The 14486-nt window shown below is 43.3% G+C and overlaps 1 long non-coding RNA gene across 9 annotated transcripts in view; it reads left to right on the plus strand.

Moving 5' to 3' along the window:
- The window catches only part of LOC145531580 (uncharacterized), a 30010-nt gene extending 16874 nt beyond the window's left edge, over window positions 1–13136 (plus strand). For 6 of the 9 annotated variants that reach the window (XR_014072555.1, XR_014072557.1, XR_014072559.1 and 3 more), the window contains 2 exons: window positions 2946–3034; window positions 10849–13136. This is a non-coding gene — a long non-coding RNA (uncharacterized LOC145531580). Of the gene's footprint in view, window positions 1–2045; window positions 2401–2945; window positions 3035–10848 lie in introns of all 9 variants that reach the window. The other 3 variants (XR_014072554.1, XR_014072548.1, XR_014072556.1) reach the window with 2 other exon arrangements.
- Window positions 13137–14486: the final 1350 nt, after the last annotated feature.

Raw genomic sequence — 14486 nt, forward strand, 5'->3', positions numbered from 1 at the left:
GGCACGAGTTCAGTCCGTGGTTTGGAAAGATCCCACGTGTTGCGGGGAAACTAACCCCAGGCACCGCAGCCTCTGAGCCTGTGATCTAGAGCTCATGGCCCAGCCACCACAGTGAGAGCTGGAGAGTAGCCCTCACTCGCCAAAGCTAGAGAAAGCCCGCGCGCAGCAGCAGACCCAGCACAGCCAAAAAATAAAATAAAATCCAATATGACAGATGTCCTTTTAAGAAGAGAAGACGTGAAGGATGCAGGCACACAGAGAAACGACCCCACAAAGAGGCAGCAAGACAGTGGCCAGCTGCGAGCCAAGGAGAGAGGCCCCGGAGGGAAACCAAACCTGCTTGTTTACGCTCTCCTACCTCTGATTCTTTGCCAGGGCACCCTGGGCTCATCGTCTAGGGCTGCCATAAATGAAATGCCACAGACTGCCATTTTCCTGAGTGTCTGTGTCCTAATCTCATCTCCTTTTAAGGACACCAGTCACACTGGATTAGGGCCCTTAGGACCTCATTTACCTTAATCACCTCTTTAAGGATCCCATCTTCAAGTTCAATCACTTGTGAGGTCCTGGGGATTAGAACTTCTACATATGAATTTGAAAGAGATACAATTTAGCCCATAATAGAGACCTTAAGAAAGATAGGGAGAAAATGGGGACTTCCCTGAGGGTCCAGTGGGTTGCGATTCCACCTCCCAATGCAGGGGATGTGGGTTTGATTCCTGGTCAGGGAACTAAGATCTCCCATGCTGCGGGGCAACTAAAGCCTGTGCCACAACTACTGAGCCGACATGCTCTTTGCCCACACACTGCAACTAGAGAGAAGCCAGCAATAAATATCCCACATGCAGCAAATAAGACCTGACCCCGCCAAATACATACATATTTAAAAAAAGAAAGAAAGAAAGAGAATACTGGCTTGCTCTGGATAATGTGCTTTGGCCCAAACCCTGTACTGGGTGCATCCAATTCTTACAAAAGCTCCAGGGGGGAAACCAGATGGTTTCCCTTTTAAAAGTGAAAGAACTGAGTTCTGGAGAGTAAACATCCATTCACCTCCACCCCCAGGTGGGCAGGGAAGGGCTTGTGTGGTCTAAATTTCTTCACAGGGCAGCCCTGGTTCACCTAACCAGCCTCTTCTCTAGCCTTTCACAGCTCCCCATCAGAACCAATTTTTGCAGAACTGGCCAGTCCCACCTGGGAAACTAATGGGACTGAGCTCTTAGGCTCACAAAAGCCTGAGATCGCCGTGCAGAGCACTCAGCGAAGTGCTCAGACCTGGCAAATGCTCTAAACAGTGATGGCTCTGCTCATCACGATGATTATTTTGTAGCCTCAAAAACTTTGAGTGCAAGAAAAAGAGGTCATCAAATCGGTGATTTTACCATCTGCCTCTAGGTACCTCGGCCGACACAGGGAAACTGAACTAAGGATGTTTTCACACACATTAGCAGCCCTGGGACTGCAGTCCCTGGGATCTCAAAGAGACGGACATGACTGAGTGACTGAACTGAACTGAGCAGCGCTGGGAAGGAGGCATGCTTATTATATTCTGTGTAGCGATATCCCTAAAGAGGCCCAGATGAAAGTGCAGAAGGCCAAGCTTTGTCAGCTCACTTGAAGGGGCTCATCTCAATAAGATTGACCACCAATCTCAGCTGCTGCCCTGCCTCCACCCCTCACACTTCACTGTGCTTCTGCTCTGAGCATCCACATCCCTGAGATGTAAACCCCAGCAAGTCTCTTCTCAGCCAGAGAACACAGACCCTCATCCTGCGTCGCACCTCAATTCCTCCTTCCAGTCTTCACTAGTCAAAGCTTCTCGGCCTTAAAAGGTCATCCCTGCAGGTCCATTCCTGGGTCTTCTCTAGTCCCCTGAGGAATCTTCCATGTTGAAGGGTAGAGGAGAAATACCTAGTGGATATTAGAGCCGAGGATGGACCCTTCACACCCCAAATTCTTTACTGCTCCTAACTGGTCCAGACTTTAGGGATGAGTGAGGTCATAAAAATGTTCATTTTTTTTTCTTTCTGTATTTAATTCATAAGCCTCCAACCAATGTTACCAATAAGGAAACCGAGAGTGGTCTGGTGAGATGCTAAGGTCAATTAGCTCCTAAGATGAAGCCAGGATGAGAAATGAGTCTTCTAAGTCCAGCGGTCCAATCAAAGATCATTTATGTATTCAACATAAATGAATGGAGCTGAAACAAAGAAGCAACCTCAATCCATTGATGGATGAACAGATAAGCAGAATGTGTTCTATACACGTGATAGCATATTATTCAGGCTTAAAAAGAAATCCTTACATAGGCTGCGACATGGAGGGACCTTGAGGACATTACGCCAAATGAAATAAGCCAGTCATGAATGGAAAAATACTGTGTAATTCCACTTGCATGAGGTACATAGACTAGTCCAACTCATTAGAGACAGAAAGTAGAATGGTGGCTGCCAGAGTTTGGGGGAAGTGGGTGATGGGGAGTTACTATTTAATGGGCCCAGAGTTTCAATTTTGCAAGTTGAAAGGAGCTATAGAGATGGAGGGTGATAACTCTTGGATGACATTATGAGTGCATTTAATACCAGTGAACTATACATGTAAACATAGTCTGGATGACAAATTTTATGTTATGTGTATTTACCAGAATTAAAATATCAGAAAAATACATGGACTAAGCACCTGCTGTGCCCTGGGTCACCTTCTAGTCACTGAGCATTCAGTCGCATCCCTGCCTTTCTAGTGGGGGGAACGTAATGTACAATAAATGTAACATGAATAATCTGAATACTATGTTAAGAGGTAGGGAAAGTTAAAAAGTATGGGGCGAATGGTGGAAATTTTGTTTTTTTGTTTTTTGATATTTTTTTTTGGATGTGGAAACTTTTTAAAAGTCTTTGTTGAATTTGTGACAATACTGTTTGTTTTATGTTTTGGTTTTTTGGCAGTGAGGCGTGTGGGATCTTAGTTCCCCAATCAGGGATTGAACCTTCACCCCCTGCATTGGAAGGCGAAGTCTCAACCACTGGGCCACCAGGCAAGTCCCATGGCAATTTTAATTTTTTGTTTTTGGCTATACTGGGTCTTCAGCTGCTGCTTGAGCTTTTCTGTAGTTGCGGTGCACAGGCTTCTCATTGCAGTGGTTTCTCTTGGTATGGAGCACAGGTATGCTCCAGGGCGCACAGGCTTCAGTCATTGTAGTTTCCGGGATCTAGAGTACAGGCTCAACAGTTGTGGCACGCAGACTTCATTGTTCCGTGCCACGTGGGATCTTCCCAGATGAGGCATAGAACCTGTATCTCCTGCATTGGCAGGTGGGTTCTCGACCACTGAGCCTCCAGGGAAGCCCCCATGGCAATTTTAAATGAGTAAGAAAGCAACCTTTGAGCTTGAAGGAGGAAGAAGAGTGAGGCTGTGGTTATCAGCATGAAGAGCATCTCAAACAGAGCAAAGACAGAGAATGAATACGGTGCTGGAGCACGTTGGCTTGATACACAGGAAGAAGGTCAATATGAGTGAAGCAAAGGCAGGAATAGCTGATGACAGAGAGGGAGATGAGTCATGAAAACCACTGGAAAGACATGGCTTTCTAATAGGAGAAATACAGGAAAGTCCATACCACAGACTCAATCGTCCCCATGGGCCAAGCTGGTGATGTTATCCCAGGATGGCTCAGGTAGGACTGAAGCAAACAGGAGTGCTTGCCTCATCTCAATGGAGCAGCCCCTACTCACTTTCATTACAAATGTCCCCAAAGAAGAAGGCGAGCCTGATATTGCCTGATCTGTTTTTCAAAAGAAACCAGAAATCTGGATTTTTATATGAAGACTCCTGATTTTTTTTTTTAAATGTTAGCAATGAGTTCCTTTTTGTCAGAGCACCATGTCTCCCCCTGAGAAACCTCTGATTATAGAATTGTAACAAATTGACCCAGTTTGAGGTCTTTGCATTATACAAGGTTTTTACCATGTGATCCTCCATCACCAGGCCTGTCTGATAGATTTTAAAGCATTAGAGAAGAATCAGGCCATTATATTCATTACCTGTATTCAGACATGAGATTTAACCTTTGTTCATGCAGTTACCTCTCTGTGTTGCAATGATCTGTGTATATGTCTGTTTCTTGTACAAATTTGTGAGCTAGTCAAGGCCAGATACTGGGTTTTCCTTGGTTTTGCACTGCTAGAGGAAGGCCACACCCATAAGAGGAGTGCAGTAAAAATTTTTGAATAAAACTCTAATAGTGGATGTAAAAATAGCTTGCATATGTATTGAGCATAGAATGGAAAGAAAAGACACAAAAGTAAAATGTGGATTGTGTTAGAGGTTGGCATTCAAGGAATTTGTTTTCCAAATTCCTCATAATGTTATTACACTGATTTTGGAACTGTTAATGGGAGAAACTGAGACGGTTGGATAGCATCACCAACTCAATGGACTTGAGTCTGAGCAAACATCTGGGAGATAGTGAAGGACAGGGAAGCCTGGCATGCTTCAGTCCATGGGGTCGCAAAGTTGGACACAACTTAGCGACTGAATGACAATAACAACAACAATGAGAGAAAATGTTACAATAAAAAAAATCAATTAGTCTTTCAGGCCTCTCCTTCCAGAGCTGCTTGCCCTGGGATACAGATTCTACTGGGGAAAGTTCTCTATAACATCATCCTTGCTGGCTCTAAGCATTTGCTCGCATCACTGAGCTTAGAACCAGTACAACATTATAGTTGTAAGTATAGAATTCTCAATCCAGCCCAGCGCAGATAATTCTCACTAAATTTCTGGGATTTTTCTGAGAGGTTGTATTTAAGAAATACTGGTGTTTCTGCAGTGAGGACAAGCCTGGAGATAAGCAGGGTCTGGGTGATGGGACAAAAAGAGATTACATGTTGACCTCACAGATCATAGTGGATGATCCACACACCACGTCTTAAGAGGTGTGAGTAACTATGTGGGGATTCAATTCAGCAGCCAAGGCATCGAACAACAGAAGCCAAGTGACAATTGAACACTGGGGACAAATTACATAATAAACATCCATCCACTTCTTTCTGAGTCTACCACTCCATGTACTCCATTTTGGGAAAAGGATATGATTTGAGTATTTATAAACATGCCATCATAGGCAGATGCACTGTGCGTGGGGGGGCGGGGGGGCCCATGTAGGCTCTAATGTGCAAACAAAACATTGGTATATGAGGCAGCACAACTGATCAGTCCTAACTGGAAGGGCCTATTTACAAAATCTCTGTCCTGTGGATTAAACCAATAGAGTGAAGAGGAAAATGGAACCAACTGGCTATGATGGATTCTGGTACTGAAGACCCAGCTCAGTCTTGCTCCAGAGTCTGACTACAGAGAATAAAGAAACTAGTAGTCAAGTGAGAACTCAGCCATCAGCTTTATGAAAAGCCAAGTCCCTCTTTGATCCCCTTCTCTCCACAGTGGGAGGGCATGGTTGGAGACTGACCCTAGAGTAGAGGTTTCCAATTCTACTCCTGAGGCTTAGGGATGATGTTGTTCTGTACAGCAGACCCAGAGCTTTCCATTCCATGACTGAATGGAAAGATGCCGGGGAACTGAGCTATCTCCTCCTCCAATAACAGTCAGGTCCAAGAGATCAAGATCCAAGGTTCACGTGAGCAGTGACCGAATCCACAGGCAAATGCTTCTCAGCACATGGCATGCTCTCAACAGTTACAGCGGCTACTCTACTTCCCATGGGGAAGAATAAGGAAGATGGGTGGAAGCTCTCCTTACATCCTTTCTTGAAAGGTTGGAAGCTTTAACAAACCTTCCTCTTTCTGTGGAAACACAAAAATGAGGAGGAACATACCTACTGTGGATTAGACAGTGTCCTCTCTGCTGTGTAGGCATGCTACCAGGGATCGAGGGGCCTCCCTGGTGGTTCAGTGGTAAAGAATGTGCCAATGCAAGAGACATAAGCAATGTGGGTTTGATCCCTGGGTTGCGAAGATCCACTGGAGGAGGGCATGGCAACCCACTCTAATATTCTTGCCTGGAGAATCCCATGGGCAGAGGAGCCTGGCAGGCTACAGTCCAGGGTCACAAAGAGTGGGGCACTATTGAAGCGACTTAGCATGCGTGCACACACCATGGATCAAGCCTTTTCCAGTGCTCCAGGTGTCTTTCCATATATTCATTCATTTACCCCTCCAAAAAATCTCATCAGGTAACTAAAATGAGATGAGGCACAGAGAGACCAAATGATGCAGTTAGGAAGTGACCAAGTCAAACTAAGAACCCAAGGACATCACACCAGAGTGTGGACTCTGCTTTGGAGCCGATGCATGCAACCCTACAGCAGCCCTTTGTCCTTGTTTGGCAGGTGAAACTTGAGGTTTGCCCAAGATGCCAAAGAAAGGTGGGTCTAAACTATATGCCTGCTTGAACCCAGAGCATGTTCAAATACACCACGAAAAGGTTGCTGCATATAAACAGGTATAAAACCCTGAAAGTCTTGTATTGGATGGACAGGTCAAAACTCACCAGAGAAGATCCCATAATTCCAGTGAGGCAATGCATCATGGTTTCAAGCCTGTTATTTAATCTTAAACTCCAGTTAACTGAATGCACATGAGGCCAGAGGAAGGCAGAAATTAATGTGCTGTCTACCTCTCTGGTCTGGAAGGTCTGAGTCTGCAGCTGGTGAGGGTGCAGGCTGTCCTGTCATCTGTGGTTGCACATTAGAACCACTTGGGATAAATGTTTAAAAGCATTTTCTTTTCACATTTCTTTAAATTTATTTATTTTTAATTGAAGGATAATTGCTTTACAGTATTGTGTTAGTCACTCTGTTGTGTCTGACTTTTTTCAACCCGGTGGACTGCAGCCCACCAGGCTTCTCTGTCCATGGAATTCTCCAGGCAAGAGTACTGGAGTGGATTGCTGTTCCCTTCTCCAGTGTTGGCTTCTACCAAATATCAAAATGAATCAGCCATATGTCTACAGGTTCCAATGTAACTGAGCTCAAGTGGAGCCCTGGCATAAAGGTGTTTTTGATTTAAGTTCCCCACGGGATTCTAATGCACAGCAATTGTAGAGAAACACTGGGCCAGGAAATACACCCCAAACTGACAATTAGAATTAAAATCTTCCCCCAACCTAAACTTCATCTAAGATACCTGGGGCTTTGACTGAGCCATGACACTTGAAATGGAAACGATCTGCCATTATTTATGGAGTTTAATTTCAGCTCATGATACTAATGCTGGAATCTGGGAGGAGGGCTGGGGAAGGGGAACTTGGGGGGAGGGTGAAGTTGAAGGAAGAGGCCATACAGATGGGAAGAGAACCAGCAATGCACTGCCCTTGTTTAGCAAACACACCCAGTGCTTAATGGTGCCTAATGGTGCCTGTAATTGATGTCTAAAGTTATTTAAAAATAAATTTACTAGAAAATAATTAGCAATTTTATAGTTCACTACTTCCTCGTTTTGTGGATAAAAATTTCCGTGGTTTTGAAAAAATCAGGCACCACAATACTGCAGTGCTGTGAAATCAGTTGCCCAAATGGAGGTAGACATGGATCCCCTAAAGAGATAAATACACTTAAAAATTGTTTGATTAGCTATTTTCATTCATTGGAATGTAAGCCTATCTTTCCCTCCACCACCACTCCCACCCTGCCAATCTCCCATTTGAATCTATAATGAATTATCCTTAATCAACATCAAGGGAAAGTTGTAGGAAGGCCATTTGGGGATGGCTTAGATTTGACCTTGGGAGTTCTTAACCTTAGCAGTGGGAGTAGAGAAGAAAATTGTTTTCTCATTAGGCCAGACACATCTTTCCTTAATGAGCTTGTAGGAATATTCATTAGCCCCCATTAGATCACCTCTTCCTCTTTCTGTCCAGCTAGCCCAGGGCTGCAAAGAGAGATGGAAAGACAGAAATAAATCTACTAAAGATTTTGTTAAACATTTTAATAAAGAATTTGCTTGGACATCTCTTTCTGGAACCTTCTGCTCACAGCCAGTGGGTAAAGGAGTAGCTGTTGTTTTCAGTTCAGATAGAGGCTCTCCACGTCTTTTACAGACTTTCTGTAAGTGAGTACCACTTTACACATCTGTGAAATGGGTGAAATAAATCTTTCTTCTGCTTGTTCCTAAAAGTTTGGTCCATGGATCTGCAGTGTCAACATCCCTGGAAACTTGTTAGAAATGCAGAATTTCATGCTCCTTCTCAAAACTACTGAAAAAGCATCTCCAGAGATGTGGACTAGATATTCGTGTCTTGGTTAAGTTTTCAGGTACTTATGCATGCTTGAGTTTAAGAACCAGTGCTTTACAGGAATACTGTGAGCAGCAAATAAGATAAGTGAGAATGTACTCTTGGAAAAAAATTGGAAGATGCTCTCAAGATTCTGGTTATTACTGTTTCTGCTCATATTATAAAGTATAAATGTCACACAAATATTAGGAGGTTTAGGACTAGAAGACTCATCCTGTAGCCTCTTCAAAATTCTCTGTGTTGTTAAATTGAAACTTTTAGAGGTAGATGCATACCATAAAGCAGGCTAATGCAAGACTCTAAGAACAAGTGGGGAATGGGATGAAGTAGGGACCCACACTCTTCCCAGGAGCACTCCAATTCTGTACAAAAACAATGGAACTGTATAGGCCAGAGACAGTGGTTTTGCAAGCTGAATTTGATCTGAGGACTAGTGATTTGCATGGGATAAATGTTTGAACTGTGCAAGAAAACTGTGTTCCCAATATTCTCTTTATTACTTTTCTCCAATTTTTGATATTATAGAAATCAGTTGTTTAGGAGTCTAGTGGATGTCAGTCCAAAAGGTTCTGCCTCATATTAGGTTTCCTAATCATTTAGTTTTATTTTCATATAACTGTTGGCTACCTGTGTTCACTGAATATTTTCATTTCTTGGATATCAGTTGTTAGAAAAATAGCTAAATGTGACACTTTTTTTTTACTGTATGTATTGGGTTTATGTCTGGGTATTTACTTATGACATTTCTGCTAGGAAAATATTACAGCTGCAATATTAACTTCTTTCAGCATTAACATTGTGTTTGAAATGTGAACTAAACTCTTTTAAAATATTTTTTCCTATTTTAAAATCCACTTTAGTATAATGTAGCAGTTAAGAATATGAGTTTTTTAGAGTAAGACAAGCTTGGGCTCAAATAGTAGTTCTGTATACAGTAGTTCTATATCTAGTTGTGTATCTTTGGAAAAATAACTTCAACTCTTTATACCTCAGTTGTATTATCTGTAAAATGAGGTCAATAATTTCTACCTTACAATGCTGCTTTAAGAATCAATGAAACCGCGTTCCTTGCAAAAAAAAAATTTATCAGTGAGATAGGAGGGACTTTCCTCTCAGTCCAGTGGTTAAGAATTTGCCTTCCAATGCAGAGACCTTGGGTTCAATACCTGGTTGGGGAGCTAAGATCTCACATACCTTGTGATCAAAACACTAAAACATAAAACACCAAAACAATATTGTAACAAATTCAATAAAGACTTTAAAACTGGTCCACATTCAAAAAAATCTTTAAAAAAAAGAATAAATTAGGTGAGAAATGAGTTCAGTTCAGTTCAGTTGCACAGTCATGTCTCGCTATTTGTGACCCCAGGGACAGCAGTATGCCAGGGTTCCCTGTCCATCACCAACTCCTGGAGCTTACTCAAACTCATGTCCATTGAGTCAGTGATGTGATTCAACCATCTCATCCTCTGTTGTCCCCTTCTCCTCCGCCTTCAATCATTCCCAGCATCAGGGTCTTTTCAATTGAGTCAGTTCTTCCCATCAGGTGGCCAAAGTATTGAAGTTTCAGCTTCAGCATCAGTCCTTCCAATGAATATTCAGGACTGATCTCCTTTAGGATGGACTGGTTGGCCCTCCTTGCAGTCAAAGGGACTCTCAAGAGACTTCTCCAATACCACAGTTCAAAAGCATCAATTCTTCAGCACTCAGCTTTCTGTATAGTCCAACTCTCACATCCATACATGATTACTAGAAAAATCAAAGCTTTGACTAGATGGACCTTGGTTGGCAAAGTAATGTCTCTGCTTTCTAATATGCTATCTAGGGTGGTCATAACTTTTCTTCCAAGGAGCAAGCATCTTTTAATGAGTTAGTATCATACGTCATTTATTACTATCATTATTAATTTTAAAATTTATATAGTATAATATTGCTGCTATGTTTGTTCCTAGAACAGTATATTGTATTGGCAGATGATATCTGGTAGAAGAATGGTTCCTTACGAAATAAACCAATTTTTAAAAAGTAGCTAGTGGAGCCCAGTAGTTTTCCTAAGTGACAGATTGTTTCAGCCATCTCCCCATGGTTTAATAAGATCACCTGGGAGAAGATGTTATCATTTCCCTCTGGCGAAGGGGGCTCTGTTTATTCTTACTGGACACAAAGTGCTTTGTAAGATCAAGAATGCAGAGGGGAGAGGGGGCTGGCTAGAGTAAGGTCATCTGGGGGAGGCTTTCCTCAAGGTCATCCTTAGTAACACTGGTGAACCATGAAGAATAGTCTGTTTGAATGAAATATAATAATACAATGGCCATTTTTACAAAAAAGGAGGAACTTTGCAAATGGAATGGTCCTTACCCAGCAAGTTGGAGAACTATGAGGAAGTTCCTTTCTAGCAAAAATGACCAATAGCCTTGCATATCCTGGGGGGCAGAAGGCCTTGGTTTAAGTTCCCGTTCTTCCTGCCTGCTTCCTATGTGGCTATAAGCTGTCCACTGCCTGCGGAGGCAAGCCAGGAAAAGGAAACTAGACAGAGTTGGGAAACTTCCTCTGCGGCGGATCACTTAACCTCTCTATCTTTTGTTTCTTTCTCTGCAGAATGGGAATCATAACTGAAATCTGAGTCCACGGATGGGAAAACAATTTATAACCTGCGAAGACAAGAAGCCAGCCCCATAGCTCATCTGTGTCGGTCCAGCAGTAGCTCAGTAAATCTCTTTCCTCTGAGGTCCACACGGTGACAGAGAATGGTTGGCCTGGGAAAATGTTGTACTAAGAACTTGAATGTGAAATCTCATCCTCTTTTCTAGAGGAGCCCAGAGATTCTCCAAAGAGGGAGATGCTCAATTGGCCCCTGGGTGGGATCCTGGTACTGCCACCTATTAGTGGCAGTGACCTCTTAACCCCTCTAGGCTTCAACTTCCTCATCTATAAAATGGAACGATATTAGTGCCCGCCTTATAAGTTTATTTCAAGTAGAAAATGGCAACCCATTCCAATATTTTTGCCTGGAAAATTCCATGGACAGTCCACGCAGGCTATAGTCCATGGAATGTACTGACTGTCTGTGGAATGTACCAGTCGCAAAGAGCCGGACATGACTGGACATGTACAAGCTTAGGGTTGTTAGGTAAAGTCGAGTAAAATAATCTATGTGAGGTGCTAGATATGTCTTGGTGCATATTTACTGAGTGCTTACTGTATGCAAGGCGCTCCTGTATTTCCAGGAGCTCAGGACAGAGTTGTAGACCACATCCAGGAGGGCCTTTGCCCACCTTCACTGCCTGCCCCCACCAAGTTAGGTTCCAGTGGATGAGACAGAGAGTGAGCAATCAACCACATCATGGTGATGTACACTGTCATGTAACAACAGGCACTGAGAAGTGCTATGAACAAGAACAGTACAGGTTACAGGCATACAACTCCAAGGTGGAGGGGTTGTGACTTTAGATGGAGTGGTCAGGGATGGTCTTTCGAAAGTAGGGATCTTTGAGCAAAGGCTTGGCGGAATGAGGCCATGGGTCACGTAGACATTGGGCTAAAGAGCATCCCAGGTGGCGGCAACAGCACTTGGCACTTAGTATGTGCTCACTGAACACTAGCTCAAAATAAAGGGAACAGATGGCATCTCATGCTCGTGCCCAGTTGCTAAGCCATGCCCGACTCTTTTGCAGTCCCAAGGACTGCAGCCTACCAGGCTCCTCTGTCTACGGGATTTCCCAGGCAAGACTACCGGAGTGGGCTGCCATTTCCTACTCCAGGGCATCTTCCTAACCCCGAGATCAGACCCACATCTCCTGCACTTTGGCAGGTAGATTCTTTACCACTGAGCCATCTAGCTGCCATCTCATCAGACATAGATATGGGAATTTTTATCCATGATGATAACATGCCGAAAGGAGCACTGACTGAGGCCTGGAGTCTCCAAGGCCTTGTCTCCAAAGAGATAAAAAGCCGTCTGGACAGTTTACTTTACCTTTTGGAGTCCTTAATGATGTTTTCAGAGGGAAAATCAGATGGCCATCCCAACCTGGCAAAATACACAATGGAGATGTGCACAGCCCTTCTCTTTCTCTTTTTCATCCCTTCACAAGAGAGCACTGTGCTCAGTGGGTAACAAGCAACAATAGGAAAGTAAGATTAAGAGAAGGTAATGGGCCCGTTCAAAGTCAAATATTGCATATTAACACATATGCACAGAATCTAGAAAAATGGTACAGATGAACCTGTTTTCAGGGTAGGAATAGAAACAGAGATGTAAAGAAAGGACATGTGGACATAGCAGGCAAAAGGGAGGATGAGAGGAGCTGGAAGATTAGATTTGACATAAATACACCAGGCTTCTCGGGTGGCACTAGTGGGGAGAAACTGGCCTGCAAACGCAGGAGACCTAAGAGACATGGGTTCGATCCCTGAGTTGGGAAGTTCCCCTGGAGGAGGACATGGCAACCCACTCCGGTATTCTTACCTGGAGAATCCCATGGACAGAGGAGCCTGGTGAGCTATGGTCCATAGGGTCACAAAGAGGGGTACACAACTGCAGCGACTTAGCATGCATGCATAGTACCATGTGTAAAATAGATAAGCAAGTGGGAACCTGCTGTATAGCACAGAGAGCTCAGCTTGGTGTTCTGTGATGACCTAGAGGGATAGGACAGAGGGTGTGGGAGGGAGGTCCAAGAGGGAAGAGGTGTACGTATACCTATAATTGATTCACTGCATTGTACAGCAGAAACTAACACAAAATTGTAAAGCAATTATATTCCAATTAAAACCACCCCCCAAAAGTAGATAACTATGTAGCAGGGAGTATGCTCAAGTGAACTCAAATGAAGGCTGAAATCTCTTTGCTTGGTGCTCTCCTCATTAAATAACATGTTTACTCATTCATTGCACTCTTCATTCATCCCTTTGTTCAATATTTGCTGTATCAATCCTAAGATGTGGCATCAGTGGAAAAGAGCTGAATGAGACATTCCTACCCTATCCCCCCAAATGATGGCTCAGAGAAATAAATGATGGGGTCTCCATGGCATTGTAGAGTATTTAAAATGCAGAAGATGGTGCAGCCAATTCAGCAAGGGACTCATGGAAGGAACATTTCCATCAGGTCTTTAAGCATGAATACTATTTTGTAGGAAAAGAAAGAATTGTTGTAGGGAAACTATCACAAGTATAGGTAGAGCAAAAACTGTGTATGGGATGATGACAAATCAGCGTGGCAGGACCACTGAGCATGCAGTAGTTGCCAAGGAGGAGACTGGAGGGGATGGTTTGGGAACAGATTGTAAAAATCTTTATGTGCTAACGAGGAACTTGGAATCTATCATGAAAATGAGAAACCGATAGGGAACCATGAAAAACGTTTAAATGACTTCCCAGCACCTCCTTTTGGAATAATCCTCCCCCTTTCAATAATTATGTTTTCCAAATCATAAGGGCCAGGGGCTGGCTCTGTTTGTTCCCCAGATGGGACGTAAGCCAGGCTAGGAGAACGCTTTGGGTCCTTGGTCACAGTGATTGGTTCCCAAGTGGCGATGTGACCCATTTTTGATGGAGTTCTTAGGAAAATATGTTTTCTGGGGAATCGTTAAGTGTTATGTAGGTTGGACTGCAAGCAGTCATAGTAATATAATGTGAAAAGACTCTAAGAATGAGACTCTTAGAAGAGATCCGTGAAAGTAAAGGCAAAATATCAGAAAACAGAGTGAGTGAAGGAGAAAGGATTGAAAAAGATGAAACTTACTGATGTTATTCAACCCTTGAATTCATCTCTACCTTAAGCCAACACCGTTTAGAAATCTCAGTTTCAGTGAGATAGTAAGTTCCCTTAAGTCTCTAATCTCATCTGAGTCATGCTGTCTGTAACTGCCAGTAAAAGAGGTGACTGACTAATATAAGAGGCACGAGTAGTTTATTAGTTGTTGTTCAGTTGCTAAGTCATGCCCAACCCTTTGTGACCCTATGGACAGCAGTATGTCAGGCTTCCCTGTCCCACACCATCTCCCAGAGTTTGATTAAACTTATGTCCGGTGAGTTGGTGATGCCACCCAACCATCTCATCCTCCATTGTTCCCTTCTCCTCCTGCCTTCAGTCTTTCCCACCATCAGGGTCTTTTCCAGTGAGTCAGCTCTTTGCATCAGGTGGCTAAAGTATTGGAATAGGATGTTACCATTAATTTCCCTTGTCAACTTACATAGCCCCAAATTCAGAACTGATTGTAAATAAGAAAGGG

Source organism: Giraffa tippelskirchi, chromosome 13 (assembly GCF_054371585.1).
Source record: "Giraffa tippelskirchi isolate mGirTip1 chromosome 13, T2T-mGirTip1v1.2.pri, whole genome shotgun sequence".
Lineage (NCBI taxonomy): Eukaryota > Metazoa > Chordata > Mammalia > Artiodactyla > Giraffidae > Giraffa > Giraffa tippelskirchi.